Below are 17,426 nucleotides of genomic sequence, written 5' to 3'. Positions count from 1 at the left end.
AACGTCGCTTGGACAGACAGATGTCAAGAGATAATGTTTGGTAATATGAAGAAACTTCGTCTTGAGTCAAATTTCTGTTGTCATTCCTCGCAACGATACGCATCTTAGATAAACAACATCTCATAACCAAATTCAGAATCTTTCGAGAAAGTTTCATTGGATTCTTAGAATTCATAATTCTCCGAACTGTCCGTTGTCTGTGGAAACCCGATCGAAATGGCTCGCGCGCGCCGAAAAGCAGCTTTCTTATATCTAATGAAGTAATCCCATTAGCCCCGCCCCTTCATTAATCGTTATGAGTGCACATTATATTTACACTATATCAGCTCACAAAGGGGCGGGTCAGCCTGTCATTTTTCGAATCATTCCAGTTCGAGACAGCAACACGTACGGACGTGTTTTTTGCTCGCGCATTTTTTCGAAGTGTTTTTTCTCGTTCTTTCGCTGTTTACGTTTTCGCTTGTCGCGTTGGCGTTATTTTCCCCCGGACCCGTCATGGGAGACTCGGTGGCAGATTCGGTCGCTGGAAAAGTGCCTAAGCGCACTGCTCTTGGAGGCGCGGGTAACCCCTCCAAACAGCTTTTGCAGAGCAACGTGTTCTCGCCGTTGCCGCTTGATGGCGTCGGCAATCCGGGGGAAAAGAGGAAGAAGCAGCAATCGCAGCTGCCGCAGGTGCAACCGGAGCGGAAGGAGAAGTGCCCGCCCGTGTTTGTGAAGGGCGATCCGCCGGATTTACGCCCAAAAATTCGCCAGCTGATCGCTAAGGGGCTGAAATGTACTTTTCGGCTCTGCAGCGAGGGCGTGAAAGTGATGCCGGCCAACAGGGACCATCATCAATCCGTCGTGGAGTTCCTCGAGGTCCACAAGTATGAGTACTACACTCATGACCACCCCGGCACGAAGCCGCTCAAGGCTTTGCTGCGAGGACTTCACGACATGAAGGAGGAAGAGCTCCAAGTAGAGCTTGAAAGTTGCGGACTGAAGCCAGTAGCCGTCCACAAGATCGCTCGTCACGACAAGGCGAGGAAATATCGCGACCAGCTTTACCTGATCCATCTGGAGCACGGCTCCACTACCTGGAAGGACCTGAAGCTGGTTGGCGTTATAAATTACACCGTCGTTGACTGGGAGCGATATCGGCCAGTGCACCGCGATGTCACGCAATGCACCAACTGCTTCAATTTCGGGCACGGCACCAGGAACTGCCGCATGAAGCCGCGCTGCAACAAGTGTGGCGAACCCCATCCGACTGACGAGTGCGACAAAATGGAGGTGGCTGATCCCAAGTGCGCCAACTGTGGCGACAAACATCGGGCCACCACAAAGGGCTGCCCAAAGCGAGCCGAGTTCCTGGAAATCCGGAAGAAGGCTTCCACCAGGACCATTCCGAAGAAGAACCGTGTTCCTGTAATCAACGAGGTGAACTTTCCAGTTATCCCGGCTCCCCGTCGTGTGATTCCAATACTCCCACCGCTACAGCCGCACAAGCGACTGGCAGCGGCAGCTGCATCGGTCCAAGCTCCAGCATCGTCGGCACCATCCACCAGCGAATGGCCCCCGCTTCCTCCTCCTGGGTTCCGTCGGCAGTCGGAGAACGAAGCCGTCCCACCGGAAGAATCTGCCCCGCTGTACACTCCGGAGCAACTGATGCCGATCTTCGCGCAGCTCGCCACTCGACTGCGCGGCTGCAAAACCCGATTCGACCAGGTCTTCACACTTGGCATGTTCATCATTGAAAATGGCTGCTAGGGTGGGCCTGGTCAACTGGAACGCTTGCTCGCTAAAGAGCAAAACAATCGAGCTGAAGGATTTCCTTGAGGAGAAGGAAATAGACGTGGCGTTCATCACCGAAACGCACCTAAAACCGGAGGTGAACATCAACATCCCGGACTTCCGCATCGTGCGACTCGACCGACCGACCAGGGAGGTGGTGTGGCCATCGCTCTTCGCTACAACATCAACTGTCGTCTGCTTCCAAGCTTCCAGCTCAGTGTCATCGAGGCCATCGGTGTCGAAATCACCACTTCGGTCGGCACAATCGCGCTCATCGCGGCGTACTGTCCAACGCAAGCCAAAGCCGGCGATGGATCATCGGCTGCCCTTCGGAGGGACATCGTCAAGCTGACGCGGAGGCAAGGCCAGTATATCATTGCCGGCGACTTGAATGCCAAACATCAAGCCTGGGGCAACAGTCGCGGCAATCGAAACGGCACCATCTGGAGCAACGACATGGAGGAAGGCCACTACTTCCGGAGGAATTCCTCCGGAGGAACTTCCGGAGGAATTCCCGGAGGAACTTCCGGAGGAATTCCCGGAGGAACTTCCGGAGGAATTCCCGGAGGAACTTCCGGAGGAATTCCCGGAGGAACTTCCGGAGGAATTCCCGGAGGAACTTCCGGAGGAATTCCCGGAGGAACTTCCGGAGGAATTCCCGGAGGAACTTCCGGAGGAATTCCTGGAGGATTTTCCAGGGTACTTCTTCAGAAATTTTTTCAGGAATTACTTCGGAAGTTTCTACTAAAACCCTTCGAGTAATCCTCCAAAAATTCCACCAAGAGTTCCTCCGGTAATTCCTCCATGAATTCCTCTGGAAGTTCCTTAAGGAATTACCCCGGAGTTCCTTCAAGAATTCCTCCAGAAGATCCTCAAAGAATTATTCCTCCAGGAATTCCTCCGGAAGTGCTTCCAGAAAATTCCTCCGTTAATTCCCCCAGGAATTTCCCTAAAGATCCTTCAGGATTCTCCCTGGAAGTTCCTCAAGGAATTCCTCAAAAACATACCTTAAAATTTTCCTTAGGGTGTTTCTATAGGGGATCCTCCAAAAAAATTCTACAGGAATTCCTTCGGAAGTTTCTACAAAAAATCCTTTGAAAAATCCTCCTAAAAATCCTCCGGAAGTTCATCCAGGACTTCCTCCGGTAATTCCTCTGGAAGTTCCCCGGAAATCCCTCCAGAAATGCATCCAGGAGTTCTCCCTAAGTTCCTCCAGGAATTTCTAAGAAGTTCTTCCGGGAATTCCTCCAGAAGTTCTCCAGGAATTCCTCCATAACTTCCTCCAGGAATTCCTTCGGACGTTCCTCCAGGAATTCCTCCGGATGTTCCTCCAGGAATTTCTCCGGAAGTTACTACACGAATTCTTCCGGAAGTTCCACCAGGAATTTCTCCGAAAGATCCAACAGGAATTCCTCAGGAAGTTCCTCCAGGAATTCCTCCCAGAAGTTCCTCCGGGAATTCCTCCCGGAAGTTCCTCCAAGAATTCCTCCCGGAAGTTCCTCCAAGAATTCCTCCGGAAGTTCCCCCGGTAATGTCTCCGGAAGTTCCTTATGAAATTCCTCCGGAAATGCCTCCAGGAGTTCCCTAAAGTTCGTCCTGAATTTCCTCCAGGAATTCCACTCAAAGTTCCTTCAGAAATTCCTCCGGAAGTTCCTCCAGGAATTCCTCCGGACGTTCTCCAGGAACTTCTCCAGACATTCCTCCAGGAATTCCTCCAGACATTCCTCAAGGAATTTATCCGAAAATTCCTCCAGAAATTCTTCCGGAAGTTCCTCCAGAAATACCTCCCGGAAGTACTTGCAGGGGAATTACTGAAGAAACTTCGAGGGGACCTGCTGGAGAAACTTCCGGAGGAATGTCTGAGGGAGCTTCGGGAGGAATTCCTAGAAGAATTTCCGGAGCGATTCCTGGATCAACTTCTAGAGCAATCCTTGGGGAATCTCTCGGAGCATTTCCTGGGGGAAATTCTGGAGTTTCTGGAAGAACTTCCTGAGGAATTCCTAGTGGATTTTTCAGAGGAGTTTCCGAATGATTTTTTGTAATAACTTTCGAAGGAATTCCTGTAGAAATTTCTAGAGGACTCCCTATAGAAACTTCTAAAGGAAATTTTTTAGTAATTTTTGGAAAAATTCCTAAAGGAACTTCCAGAAACTTCCTTGTGGTATTTCCAATATCTTGAGGTACTTTCGGAGGAAGTCTAGGAGGATTTTATGAAGGAATTCCTGGAGGAATTTGCGTAGGAATTCTCGGAGGTATTTCTCAAGAAATTCCTGGAATGACTTGTGGGGAAACTTGCCTAGGAAACACCTAAATCAATCACGATTTTTAATTAACCTCCATCCTCCAATGTTCAAAAATTCAGTTCGAATTCTCCTTCAAATTTTCTGAATTCTTTAATAACTTGTCAAAATAAATATACTCAAAATCTCGAGGGCCAGAGATACATATATCCATTCCGTAATAACTTATTTGGAACCCAACAGCGACAAGAAAATGTTAACTGCTCAACTGTCAAAAGCCGTATGCATTGTGGGTTCCTAATCCGTTTTGGTTACGTTTTGTATTTTAGTACAAAACGTATCAGACGGATTACAAAACGCAAACTCAAACGCAAACGCAACGTATCCATTGTTCTCCGACCTTTAGGCTAGTTCGCAGACTGGCTTGCTGAGATCCACTGCTACGTTGTCTCGATTCCTCGGCGGTCGTGTCGCAAACTTCCTCACTCGAATCCTCCTTACTTCCCCTGGCGACGAGGGTGGTCCACCAGTTCCGGTGAAGGAAACTTCCGCACTGATGGTGCCCCGACTACCGGCGGCAGGGGACGCTTTCGCGCATTGCGCCGACTTCGTCTTCTGGTTGCAGAGGTGGTCCGACAGTTCCGGTGGTGGATGACGTCCGCACTGGCGGTGCCCTACATACCCGAAGCACTTCCTTCTTATTTCTTCTTTCTTCAGCAGGTTGGCTGATCGAGTGCCGAAGTCAGTCCGACGATTCCGGTTGGCAGGAGACTTCCGGTTCACCCGCGCCCCGACGACCCGAGGCCAAACACTGGTTTGACGTAAACTACGTCTAAGGGGAAGCCTCGGATACAGGGTGCCAAATGAAAATTTCCAAATTGGGGACCGTCACGAAATCATGTAAGATTTCAAACGGTAATAGCGACTTTATCTTTCGACGGATTTTCGAGATTTTCTTATAAATAGATTCGGAAACTTTCCACCAATTTGCTAATTATATTAAAACTTTTCATTATCAACGGCAATTTATTGAACATTTTAGTTCGTTCACGTTTGGTGAAAAATTTCAGAACCAACCAATTCCGTACATGCATCCCCAACACGGACATCAGATTGCTGTAACGTACGGACCTTTTAGCCCACCGCTTCATTTTTTCTGTACATAAAAAGAGTCGTGTCTTGCGCGCGCGCGTCGTTTTCGTTTGAGATTGCACGGCGAGCGGACTGCTCCGCTGAAGCGTTGACCGTCTGGTAGCGGTCTGGTAACAACGGCTCTGTGGCGTTGGCGTACGGTGGTGTATTTGGCGGTCGTGGCAGCAGTAGCAGCGCGTCATTCACGGTTGAGATTCAACGGAGCGTGTACCATTCGACGTCCATAACAACGAATCATAGGACGGCGGTCGTGGTACAATTAAAATTAATCGGACCTTTGTTAGGACCACCGTTATACCTAGTAGAGAATTTGGTTTACCGAAAATGTCCATCAAAGTGAAATTTCATACAACAATGGCGGCCAAAAAAGGAAACTCGTCGTCAGTAAGACCATCACTCGAGTGAATTCGTTGCTCGCTCACATGCTGTTAGTAATTGCAAAGGCGCACAATTTCGAAAATCGGTCCTTTGTCAGGACCATTTATTGTCGGGCCGCCACCAAACCAGACCGCGCGATTGAGCACAATTTGACAATTTGAAATATTTCATTAGTAGCGCGCATCATGCACGCATGGGTGTACTATCATGCGCACTAATCAGAAATTAGTTGCGACGTCTGATAACTGCAGATATCTCATTTTATTGAAAACAAATTTTCGATTTTCTACTATACACGGAATACTATGCAAAGAGAAGGATCTTTATACTGATGCATGGGTACAGACGATAGCGCGGCAAATATTTTTGACGTGAAGGATTTTTCAAAAGAGCTACCGCTAGTGATCGGGATTCTTGGAGTCCAGTAAAAGTTTCTAGCATGATTTGAGTTCGAATATGTGCTTTTAGTTATTTAAAAGGCATATTATTGAGAAATTTCAAATGAAAATTGACTCGAGACGAACTGCTTTCAAAGTACCAAACATAATCGCTTGGCGTCGGTAACGAAATCATGGCGTTAGTACTCGAGCAAACGAAAATAGCTCAATAATATGAAATCAAATCAGACAGCAAAATTAGCTATGAATATGATTGATTTAAGAGATAGAAGATCAGACCATAATATCAATATTTTTTGCACTAAAATATCATGAGGAGATCAAGTTATGTTATTTATAAGAAGTGATTAATATCATGTGCTTTTAGCGTGTTTGATATTTAAATAATATTTGGGTGCAAATTTTCGATACTGTTGCCTGTTATTTTATCTCTTATATCAATCAATTCCATATCTCGGGTACTTATTCAAAAGGACGTATGTGATTTTGTAAACAAAGATTCAAACATCGATTTGTCCAATCTGTTAGCACTCCCACGCAAACCATCGCCATAGCCTGGTAGGGGAAGCCTTCGGCTACCTGTTGGTGGTGTTGGTTTGCGTGGGAGTGCCATCAGATTGGACAAATCGATGTTTGAATCTTTGTTTACAAAATCACATACGTCCTTTTGAATAAGTACCCGAGATACCATGTTTTGCAATTCTGTTCATGGCTTCTGCCCTGGTATCGGTTCGAGCGGCGGTTATCGGCTGGTGGTAACTGCAGAAAATTTGTTCACTTTTATGCTATAAAACCACGATAAACCTAAGGCTGTCATCTCTCTCCCTCTTTTTCTCTCGATCAACCTCCTTTTTTGACGTAGGACTTACGTCTTTCTTTACTATACTGGGTGTCATTTAGATTTTTGGAAATCGAGAGCGTTACGCTGGAAGGGAAGATTTTGAACGTTACTACCGCCTTTATCTTTTGATGGATTTTTATGATTTATATATCAATCGACTCGGACACTCTCCAGCAATTTGCGTATTTCATTGAAACTTAAGATTATTAACGATAAGCTATTGAAAATTTCAATTCTTGTCAAATCCAGTAAAAATTTCATATGTAACCAATCCCATGCGTTCCTAACACGGACATCAGAATGAGGTATGTCACGGGCCTTCGGGTCTATCGGAAGATTTCCTTTGAGTATAAAAGAAGCAGTGTCTGCCGTGTGCGAGTCGTGAAAGGGCGAGGGCGTGAAAGTGATGCCGGCCAACAGGGAACATCATCAATCCGTCGTGGAGTTCCTCGTGGTCCACAAGTATGAGTACTACACTCATGACCACCCCGGCACGAAGCCGCTCAAGGCTTTGCTGCGAGGACTTCACGACATGAAGGAGGAAGAGCTCCAAGAAGAGCTTGAAAGTTGCGGACTGAAGCCAGTAGCCGTCCACAAGATCGCTCGTCACGACAAGGCGAGGAAATATCGCGACCAGCTTTACCTGATCCATCTGGAGCACGGCTCCACTACCTGGAAGGACCTGAAGCTGGTTGGTGTTATAAATTACACCGTCGTTGACTGGGAGCGATATCGGCCAGTGCACCGCGATGTCACGCAATGCACCAACTGCTTCAATTTCGGGCACGGCACCAGGAACTGCCGCATGAAGCCGCGCTGCAACAAGTGTGGCGAACCCCATCCGACTGACGAGTGCGACAAAATGGAGGTGGCCGATCCCAAGTGCGCCAACTGTGGCGACAACCATCGGGCCACCACAAAGGGCTGCCCAAAGCGAGCCGAGTTCCTGGAAATCCGGAAGAAGGCTTCCACCAGGGCCCTGTAGCATAATCAGACTAATAATATTAGCTACAAGTTACAAGTTACAAGTCAACAAATTACAAGTACTTGTAATTTGCGTCGCATAATAATGTTTTGCCAACTAATAATATTAGTACTTGTATTATTAGTAAGGTTGAAATTACAAGTCCGTCAGGTTCATTTACCTGTCAAAATTCATCCGACAATTCACTGCCAATGCGGAGGTTAAAGATTTGTTTACGTTTGTTTGCAAATTTGTGGATAGAATATATATTTTGACTGCGGTAGGTATGTACGGAACACTCTCTGTAAATTTATTGATTCCATGGTTTAGGCCGGCTTCGTGGTATTGGCATTTTTAACGAAGCCAATGTAATGCACACTGGAGTCGTTTTTACGTGGTCTTTGGGATTGACTTAAGTTTTAATTAAGGCGATTTGTAAGTTACGAGAACGTATGCTCCATGACAAATCGAATCCCGCTAGACCTTGCGCTAGACTTGTTTGTTGTGGGTTCTTGAAGAGGGTTCAATTTACGTGTATTGTGAGACTTATGTGGGTTTTGCTTCTAATTCGATTATGAAATTTGGACGATTTCTTTTTTAGTTTAAACTACTAACTGATGAAAACATCGTAATAAATTCTACTCAGAATTTAGGTAGTTTTTCCTTTTTTCTTTTGTTTCCCATGATTGTTGTTAAACATAAAGCAATATGCATGGTCTTAAACGAGATTGTTTAGTATTATAATTTAATAAAGCCTGTCCACGTTAAATTTCGGACACCCATCTCACAATGCGATTTTTTTTAATTTTCAGGGACCACTGAGAAGATAAATGTACACACAGCTGAATCTCTCCGCTTCATGCGATACATTCAGCATGTTTTCATCATTTTTCAAATTGATATAATGGCTAAAACTCATTTGGACATTATCTCAGTGTCCGAAATTTAACGTGGACAGGGTTTAATACTGCAATAAAACAATAATACAAATTTCAGTAAATTAATATATTCTCAATTTTGAGATGAATAAAGTCAACTTTGGGTAAACTAAACTCAGCTTTGGATAATATGTTTTGAGTGGATTAAGTTAAACTACTAAGTGTTAGGAAACTCATTTCACTCAAAATTGGGTTATTGGTCCAAAGTACGGATTTGAGCTAAAACAACCCACTTTTGATTAGTTTTGTACCATAATTCTCAGTGTTAAATCAGAACGAGAAATTTATTCTTAGTGCACAGTGTTTCATTCATTCATTTGAAGCAACTAGAATAATAGTTTCTTTCTCTGTTAAGTCGTTAAAAACAATAAAACGATGCATAATTACTTTGCACAGCTAAAATAATAAAATAAAAATTACAGCACCATTCATACTTGTGAAAGAAACTACAAGCCAACGCTAATAATTTCTACTTGTATTTTCTTTATGCGACAGTTACTTGTAGATTCCACTAATATTATTAGTGCGGTTTACTTGTAATATTAGTCTTGTAAATTCATACTTGTAGATTCATTATGCAACAGAAAAATACAAGTTACAAGCTACTCTACTAATATTATTAGTAAAATTCCTATTATGCTACAGGCCCCAGGACCATTCCTAAGAAGAACCGTGTTCCTGTAATCAACGAGGTGAACTTTCCAGCTATCCCGGCTCCCCGTCGTGTGATTCCAATACTCCCACCGCTACAGCCGCACAAGCGACTGGCAGCGGCAGCTGCATCGGTCCAAGCTCCAGCATCGTCGGCACCATCCACCAGCGAATGGCCCTCGCTTCCTCCTCCTGGGTTCCGTCGGCAGTCGGCGAACGAAGCCGTCCCACCGGAAGAATCTGCCCCGCTGTACACTCCGGAACAACTGATGCCGATCTTCGCGCAGCTCGCCACTCGACTGCGCGGCTGCAAAACCCGCTTCGACCAGGTCTTCACACTTGGCATGTTCATCATTGAAAATGGCTGCTAGGGTGGGCCTGGTCAACTGGAACGCTTGCTCGCTAAAGAGCAAAACAATCGAGCTGAAGGATTTCCTTGAGGAGAAGGAAATAGACGTGGCGTTCATCACCGAAACGCACCTAAAACCGGAGGTGAACATCAACATCCCGGACTTCCGCATCGTGCGACTCGACCGACCGACCAGGGGAGGTGGTGTGGCCATCGCTCTTCGCTACAACATCAACTGTCGTCTGCTTCCAAGCTTCCAGCTCAGTGTCATCGAGGCCATCGGTGTCGAAATCACCACTTCGGTCGGCACAATCGCGCTCATCGCGGCGTACTGTCCAACGCAAGCCAAAGCCGGCGATGGATCATCGGCTGCCCTTCGGAGGGACATCGTCAAGCTGACGCGGAGGCAAGGCCAGTATATCATTGCCGGCGACTTGAATGCCAAACATCAAGCCTGGGGCAACAGTCGCGGCAATCGAAACGGCACCATCTGGAGCAACGACATGGAGGAAGGCCACTACACGATCCTGAGCCCGGATTCCCCCACTCGGCTGAGTCGGTCCGGTGCCCACGCAACGCTCGACCTCTACATAACAAACCTGAGTGACCACGTCTCGCAGCCGGTTGTATACCAGGAGCTCAGTTCGGATCACTATCCGGTGGTGGCGGAACTGGGCTCCTCGGTCAATCGGCACCAGCAGTTACGGCGGAACTACCACCGATTGAACTGGCAGCGGTTCCAGCAGTGCGTCGATAACACCGTCAACTACGAGGTGCGTCCGGAGACGCCGGAAAGTATCGACCGCCAGCTGTGCGCTATCGAGGAGGCGACCACGGCGGCCCGAGAGCAACACGTACCGACGGCTCGGCAGGTAAGCAACTCCTTAAACATCGATACACTCACCAAAGATTTGATTCGATTGCGGAATGTCACTCGCAGGCAGTTTCAGCGTACTGGACTGCCTGAGCTTAAGGCACGCTGCAATCGAATCACAAAAATTATCAAGGCCAGAATGGTGGACCTCAAAAATAACGACTTCTCGAATAAGATCCGCACTCTCCCAGATTATGCTAAGCCGTTCTGGAAAATGACCAAAATTCTAAAATCCAAACCTCGGCCCATTCCACCTTTGATCTCACTAGACAATAATGGCTCTAAGGATCGCTTGATAACTCCTGCAGAGAAGGTCGCTGAAATAGGTCGTCACTTCGTCAGCTCACACAAACTTGGGCAGAACATCGTCAGTCCACACGAAGCAGCCGTCAACGAGCATGCTATCAACATCCATTTGATTCCCAACGACTTCTCGGAGGAGTTGGAGATCTCAGCTGACGAATTGACGGCCTATATCAAATCGTCGAAGAACATGAAGGCCCCAGGCTTCGACAGCATCCTGAATCTCGAGCTCAAACACATGAGTGCTCCGTTCTTTGAGCACCTCTCGCTGATCTTTAATCAGTGTCTCCGGCTTAGCTACTTCCCATCGTCCTGGAAGTCAGCGAAAGTCATCCCCATCCGGAAGCCTGGGAAGGATCCTTCCTCCCCAAAAGTTATCGACCCATCAGCCTTCTCTCAGGGTTATCCAAGCTATTCGAAAAAGCTATTCATCATCGGTTACTTGAGTCTGCCGAAAATCTCAACATCTTGCTCGAGGAACAGTTTGGTTTCCGACGCGGTCGGTCAACTGTACACCAACTGACCTGAGTTACCAACGTCCTCAGACGGAACAAGTTTGTCTCGAAAACATCCGCCATGGCCTTACTCGATGTCGAGAAGGCATTTGACAATGTATGGCATGATGGCCTGGTGTACAAACTACAACGCTACAATCTTCCCAGCTACCTGGTGAAAATCATCAACAATTACCTGTCGGCAAGGACATTCCGGGTCTCAATCAGCGGAGCGAGTTCCAATGCGCACAACATCGTCGCAGGCGTTCCCTAGGGCAGTATCCTCGGGCCCCTGCTTTTCAATCTGTTCACCTCCGACATGCCAGAACCTCCAGAAGGCGGCATTCTGTCTCTGTTCGCAAATGACACCTCCATCGTCTACAACGGTAGAGTGATCAGAGCGCTAGTGGCAAAACTCCAACGAGGCCTGGATGCCCTGACAGAGTACCTCACCAGCTGGAAGATCTGTATCAACGCGGCGAAGACCCAGGTCATCATTTTCCCCCACTCCAAATCCCCTAAACTTGTTCCGCCTGGGGACTGTAAAATCATCCTCGATGGCACGACTGTGGAATGGGCCAATGAGGCCGACTACCTTGGCTTGACCCTCGACAGCAAGCTTATTTTCAGACAACAGGTTGACAAAACGGTGACAAAGTGTAACGTCTTGTTGAAACTACTGTACCCTTTGATCAACCGTCGGTCGTCATTGTCCCTGAAAAATAAGCTTGCTGTCTACAAGCAAATCATCCTCCCTGTGATCGAATATGGCATGCAGGTCTGGGAGAGCTGCGCTAAAACCCACCACCTAAAACTTCAACGGGTCCAACACAAATTCCTGAGGATGATCCTCAACACCCCTCCCAGGACAAGAACATCCGAGGTCCACCGTCTGGCCGGAATAAAAACCTTACATGAACGCTTTGGTGAGTGTAAAGAAAAGTTTAGGGTCCGTTGCTTGCACTCGGACCAACAAGCGCTTAGGGCGCTAGTTCCAATCTAGGTTATCAAATTTTTATTGTAAATATTAGTGTGCATAGTAGTTAGGTTATCAAATTTATGAAATAATCAATTCCTCCTAAAGGATGATATGGTAAATCAAACTAGATAATCTTTTGAAATTTTATTGAAAATAACCTTAAAAAAAGAGACTAAAGTTGAAGGGCCTTGTGGCCAACCACTTGAATTGTTTTTTAAAATACTGTACTATACAAAAATTGAAAAATAAACGAATTTAAGTCAAAAAAGTCCTACCGGAAATTTTATTCCCGGCGATGGTGTGGGTCGCGCGATCGTCGTCATCAACATTAGCAGCGCTCAGATTAAATTTTCTTGTCTGAAATAGGGGGAATGACGGCTTTGGCAGGTTTTGTTCTATTATTGTCAGGGGGGTTTTTGTTGACCAAATTTTATGAAATTTGGCCACAATATTCTTTGATATGCTATGATATGATATGATATTTGATATGAAGTACTAACGATCGGCTACCATCAATGAAAGTGGCTCTTGGGAGCGTCCATAAATTACGTAACGCTTAGAGGGGGGAGGGGGGTTGGGTGAAGTGTGACGACCCATACATAATATTTAGATACTTCATACAAAAAATGTGACATAGGGGGAGGGGGGTTGAAAATGCCTAATTTTTGCGTTACGTAATTAAAGGATCTTCCCTTAAGGTGATTCGGGGAGGCACTACACACCTTTTTCCTATCTTTTGTATTTTTCTAACATTGTCACCTTGTAATTTTGGAGTGGCGTATTTCGGTTTTCAGTTGTTTGATGTAACTGTAAATGTATCAGCATGTAGATTGCGAGTAAGCACGCGCCGGTGATACTTTTTCAAAATCATATTTGTTGTAGAAAAAAAATTAAGCAATAATAATAATCAATAGTATCAATAGAATTGGCAAATTGCTGAAGGGTTTCCGAATCGATTGATAAGCAAATATCGAAAATCCATCGAAAGATAAAGACGCTATTAGCGTTTGAAATCTATCCTAATTTTTTTGACAGTCTCGAATTTGGAAATTTCCGTTTTAAACCCTGTATCTGAGTCTTTCCCTTAGACGAAGTTTACGTCAAAAAATCTGTAGCAAACATCAATACTGACGCCATACAATTTTCTTCAGTCATAATGCAAATCAATTGTTTGCATGGTCTCCTTCCGATACTTGCTTGGGATTCAACTACCGACGTTAGCGTTGCGCTTTGAATAAAGTTCATATCGGAACCGATTTCTTTTTCAATCATCAACAGGAAAAATAAAAAAAATAGAGTCTCGCGGGAAAATTTCACGTTGTGCCGACAACATCCAAATCGTTGCAAACGCCACATTAGTGAATAAATTGCTTCCGATGACAGCCTATGCTCGACCTATGCCTATGACCGGCACTAATGCTATGATCCCGCTACCGATGCCAAACAATTATGCTTTGTTCTATGAAGAAAGTTCGTCTAATATCAACATTCTCAATCACTAAAATCATATAACTCCGAATTACGCTAGAAAATTTCACCGAAGAATTTTCCAGTTCCTAACGGTTGCACTTTAGGAACATTATTTCAACTAAGCCTTCCTCCCAAATATAATGATGGTCCTGAAAAGAACCGATTAATTGCCACTTATTAACAGCAGCCACTGGGCTGCGCGACCGCCATCCGATGATTCGGCTCAACGAACGCCGTCGATTGCCAGATCCGCCGAAGATGGGACACGGATGAAAATGATGTGCTGCTGCTTCCACGACCGCCACCACCACCGACCGAAAAAAATTCATCCGCTGAGACAGCCGTTGTCACTGGGACCGCTTCTGGACGCCCTGGTCCGCTCGCCGTGACATCCAGAATGAAAATGACGCGCGCACGCGAAACACAGGGAAAACGAAGCAGTGGATCAAAAGGCCCGTACCTTACTGCAATCTGATGTCCGTGTTGGGGATTTATGAACGGAATTGAATGTTTCACCCGGTTTGGAAAGAAACAACATTTTCAATAGTTTAACGTTGATAATCAATAGTATCAATAGAATTGGCAAATTGCTGGAGAGTTTCTGAATCGATTGATAAGCAAATGGTGAAAATCCATCGAAAGATAAAGACGCTATTAGCGTTTGAAATCTATCCTAATTTCGTGACGGTCTCGAATTTGGAAATTTCGGTTTTACACCCTGTATCTGAGTCTTCCCCTTAGACGTAGTTTACGTCAAAAAATCACAAAAATAATAAACAAACCGAATTCCTTTCCATTGCTTTGTTTTTGATTGGATGGAAATAGGAGCTATGAGATGAAGTGGCGAACCGTTCCCCTACATAAATATATTAGTTCCTTTTAGAATGTAAATTTCATAAGAAATCCAAAGAGTAATTTTGTAATACTCTTGGATAATGGCACTAGATTCTTCATTTCACCAAACTGTTTCACGTAGTTTACGTCGGGCGGTCGTGTCTTGTACACAACCCTTATGATTTTTTGCTACAAACTTTGAACCAACAACATTAGAATAGGTACATTACATTAAACATTACAAATCACAATCATTGAAATAATTAGTAGGTACACACATATGCACTGTCTGAATTACACTTTAAGGCGACTGTACACAGTTTTCATTAACTTCTTCAGTAGCAATAAAAGTTAAATAAAATGAAAATAAATATTGCAAATCATCAACTAATTTCCCACAAGATTACTACCAGGTACTTAGCTTGAATTCCGCTGCTGTTCCGTTCTTTCTAGTCTATTAGACTCCACTTGCTTTCTTAAACCATATTCATGCTATCATATCGTTAGAATTTTGCGAATCGAAATCATCCACATTATTGGCATTGGCACTATTGAAATTTTTTATTTCAATACCACTTTTATGAATCGGCACATAATGTAAAGTCACTAGATACTCCGGATCTCTCAAATTAATTTAAGTACTGGTCACGTTTTAAGAAATCGTCACGAATAAAAAAAAGTCAATCAAACTTCACCGCTGCTTGCTGAGATCTGTGTTTTTCATGTCAAATGGTTTGTTTCCATAAAATATTAAAAGTCGATTAATTTTAGAACGATCGGCACATCAGGTAAAAAGTTATACTACTTTGACTTTCCGTTTTGGGTCATATTGTCCCCAACATATTATTCAAGGTTAACTGATTCGCTCGCAACAGTTTGTACTCGACGTGGAATTCTCTCCCGTTTAAAAAAACACACAGAATAAAAGAACTAAACTTCACTAAAATTAAAAGCAAGTAGCTCTCCAGCAGTATTCGTATTTGAAATGGACGATGCGTCAAGAAATTCCCAATCTCCAGTAATTGATTGACTCTTCAACTATTCAGACAAGATCGATCATTGAATCTAATTCTGAAGCATATTCAAATAAAATAGCATCAACTTATTGCATGGCGATCGAAGGCATGGCGCCTGTTTGCCTCGTTTTTCCAGCTCACATACGTGTCATAACTAGTTGAGCTTTTATAACATTTAACGTTAATTTGATGCAAGAATGAACGGATTATATTATAATTTTATAATATTTATAAATTTTATAATTATATAATATTATTCAAATTAAAACAAATTTTTTTAATTGTTTTTCAATGAATTTTAACCCTTTTTTTCGATCAAATTGATTTGATTAGTTATAAGAAGATTGTTTAAATTGAAGCAAAACCGATTTAAAACATGACAACACAACCTTACCCCTCTCTGTAAATTACACCTTTACTCGAAGGATGGATATAAATTCGATATGATTTCCACTACACGAATGCTGCACGATCACACTATTTTTGACACAAATGTTGACGGAAATCCCTTTCAATTTATGTTGAATTATTTTTTGCTTTTTAGCACAACGAAATTCGCACAACAGTTTAAAGCACCGGTTGAATATTCTTTCTTGCATAGTTATAATCCTCAAAGTTACAGAGTCACTGCATTTTCACTACTGAACTTACCGACTACCGAAAGTAAACTGAATTTGATAACAAAAGCACGAGGTCTGAAGAGTAGAAATGCAGAAAGCTAAGTGCCGCCCAACGTTTATAGTCGTTTTAACGTAGTCGGGGGGATACAAATCTATCAAATTGGAAATTCAACCGCCGTGATGTTGCAAACCACCTTTTATTTTAACAATCATGATGATTGAGATTGCTGTAGCTTTCGTTTTTAATTTAATTTGCATCCGATTTGATTCCAAAACTTGCTATCCAATTTGCGACATCATGCTCGATAGGGGCCCGAAAAATGTTGAAATAATTCTCTCCATTCTATCCGGCAGACTATAATGAAGTGTCTATACTACAGCCTGGATTCGAGAAACGCGGAAAGAAAATGCATCTCAGCTAACACTGTAGTTGATTAGCATATCTACACACCAAATTGGAAGAATATGTTTCAGCAAATTGTTTTGCTGCTAATCAATCAGCAATTTGGAAGTTTGCTGATAATTTTGGCAATTTGTTCCGGATTGCTGAAATTCAGTAATTAAACCTTGGTAGATTGCTGTACATTCAGCATGTTCTACCGCTGCCACTGTCACTGCCGAGGTTACTGCATGCCTTGATAAAAAACATCACGATTAAATTGTATTAGTTAGCGCTTTTAGTTTCGCTTAGCAAATTTTAAAATTGTAAAATCATCTAAAAGTAAAGTGCTGGATCGATCTGGAAGTTGATGAAGTCTTGCGGAACCTGAAGTCCAACTGTTACAACGTGAGTTGTGAAGTGGAGCAGTAAAAACAACAAGGTGTCTTTCTTTCAGCTTCCAAAAACTGGCGGACATCAAAGTGCTGTAATTGTCATCAATCAATTGCTTGGTCGATGGCCTTCGAAGACGAGTCAAATTGCATTAGGTCATTGATACAAATGCATGAAAACTTTATCCATGCACTAAACCGAACATTCACAATAAATATTTCATTGTATATTAATAAATGTAAATATGATTTTCGAATTGTTTTTTTTTTAATGTTTTAACTTGGTTAAACCATACCATTTCTTCCTCTCCTTGTGTTGTTCAATAATAAAGAAGACTGACTGCAGTATTGGTAAAAAAGCATGTTTCATCCGCGTTTCTC

General features: G+C 43.9%; 1 protein-coding gene across 2 annotated transcripts in view; it reads right to left on the bottom strand.

The window, feature by feature from the left end:
- LOC134202532 (cholecystokinin receptor-like) overlaps positions 1–17,426 on the bottom strand; it is a 282,922-nt gene that overhangs the window by 159,477 nt on the left and 106,019 nt on the right. Inside the window, exon 1 of one of the 2 annotated variants that reach the window (XM_062677539.1) lies at positions 16,049–16,112. The exons of the other annotated variant lie outside the window; for it this stretch is intronic. The gene's annotated coding sequence lies outside the window, so the exon portion shown is untranslated. Of the gene's footprint in view, positions 1–16,048; positions 16,113–17,426 lie in introns of those variants that run through there. 2 annotated transcript variants of the gene reach the window in all.

Source organism: Armigeres subalbatus, unplaced genomic scaffold (genome assembly GCF_024139115.2).
Source record: "Armigeres subalbatus isolate Guangzhou_Male unplaced genomic scaffold, GZ_Asu_2 Contig1255, whole genome shotgun sequence".
Lineage (NCBI taxonomy): Eukaryota > Metazoa > Arthropoda > Insecta > Diptera > Culicidae > Armigeres > Armigeres subalbatus.
This window is presented reverse-complemented; position numbering and strand designations above follow the sequence as displayed.